Below are 2,012 nucleotides of genomic sequence, written 5' to 3'. Positions count from 1 at the left end.
CTAACACAAGTGTCACTGTGTGTGACACAAACGTCAGTCTTAGAATACGCGAAAAGCTGTAGCAGCCATGATTACGGACCTACTGATAGTAAAAAAAGTGAAAAGAAATACGAAAAATAAAATATATACAAATCAATCAATCAAAAACCGCATGCACACAAACACGCACGCACGCACGCACGCACGCGCAGCGGCAAACACAACGCAAGGCGGCACGCAGCATGCCGCGGCGGACACGCGATCGTGCTCGCGGAGCTGCCTCGCAGAGGCCGGGAAATGCGCGGTACACGCAAACAGCGTAAAACGCTGGGCGCCAATCTATGGACAACTGCGAAGCTTGACAACACAGGGAGGATCATAAAAGATTTCATCATACAAGGTCCACCAAGGTTTGTCGAATTTTTTACATACCTATCATGCAATCCAGGTGGCGCAGCGGAGAAAATAACATACCATTCACCTGGCACATACGATAACACGAAGGCGCCATCATCGCATGAATTCAAAAGAATATGGTTGGAAAGTAATAAACGGATGAGTATTATAAAACAAGCGTCCACGTACGAACGCGTACAGCGCCGTGTGGATTCGACTGATGGGATCGACCCATTCGATATGTTCCTATTGGTGAATGACGAAAGTATATGCGAATTACGTAACGCGGCGCCGCCAATGCTGCCAGCAACTGTGAGCTGCGGCGACACATCACAACCAACACACACGCACAGCACGCAACCGCACGCAAACAGCACGCACGCACGCGCACAACACAAGAACGACACACGCACACGCAAAACGTCACGTCACCGCACACGCACATCGCAACGACACGCATCACGCACACGCACACGAAACACACACGCAACACACGCATGCACCACAACATGTATATAAGAAACAAGTTGATCATTGTGGCAACTCCACCAGAGATCTATCCCAGTGACTTTGGTGAGGGTATAAGACATGCCGCGAGTTCCATACTGTCGATTGTACATACCACCGCTTTCCGCCGCTCCCCCTGCCTCCGCTCTCTCCGCTTGCGCTATTTGCACACTCGCGATTCATCGCGTCCCGACGAATCACTTTCATTTAGGCATAGCCCTTCATTTGCTATAGTATTCAATTTACCTACAACAGCAACACATACGGTTTATGTCAACGCAGATATTTATGCTAGCATCTACAGAGTATGTGAGCATGTGTTCCTGTGAGGACGGCTTTGTTCTGTGACTCTTTCCCTAGGGTGACCCACATTACAAGCCTCCAGAGTTAACACAACTAAGAGGTGTTTCAAGTTCTGTATTAAAGCCAACAGCCGGTTGGCTTCGACAGTAGGTGAAACGATTACTAGTGCATGGGCCATACCAACGCTGCGACTTCGATTTTTTATTTTTATTTTCGATTTGTAATTCGACGATAAACTGGGTGGGAAAATTTGCCACACCCATCAAAATGGTTCTTATAAAAACAGATATTTGAAACATCGGCTCTCTATTTCCCTCGCATCGAATTCCTTGACAGCTTAACGGATCTCTTTCAATGAGAACGGGACAAACGAAAGTCATTGTAATCACATTATTCGGAGATCTTGATATCCGAGTCTGACCTGTTGAACGTTACGCTGATTTGGCTGGTTTGTCGATCGATGACTCTACATTACATGATCAGTAGGCTACATTGCAAGGCCCTCTGTTTTTGTGTAAGTAATCATCGAACGGAGACATGCTAGATGATGCATAACGCACCCGGTTGGTCATAGATATACCAAAAGAAATTACGGCCAAGGGACTATTTGTACCACCTACGTCGTTGGAATCAAGATATTCCAGTGAGGCTCTTCATTCATACGTCCCCTAAAGACATGAGTAGGCGAGGGCGTGCTGGCTACAAGCCAGCGCGATAACTCACCTCTCCTCCAAGCGTAGCTATGATTCTTCCTTCGACTTCGGTGTTTCTGTGACCTTCCCCCAACTCAGTAGTGTGACCGCTCCAAATACCACGGTAATCTAGCC

The sequence above is a fragment of the Priapulus caudatus genome, unplaced genomic scaffold (genome assembly GCF_000485595.1).
Source record: "Priapulus caudatus unplaced genomic scaffold, Priapulus_caudatus-5.0.1 Scaffold836, whole genome shotgun sequence".
Lineage (NCBI taxonomy): Eukaryota > Metazoa > Priapulida > Priapulimorpha > Priapulimorphida > Priapulidae > Priapulus > Priapulus caudatus.
The sequence above is the reverse complement of the archived record's forward strand: the minus strand, read 5'-3'. Positions refer to the sequence as shown.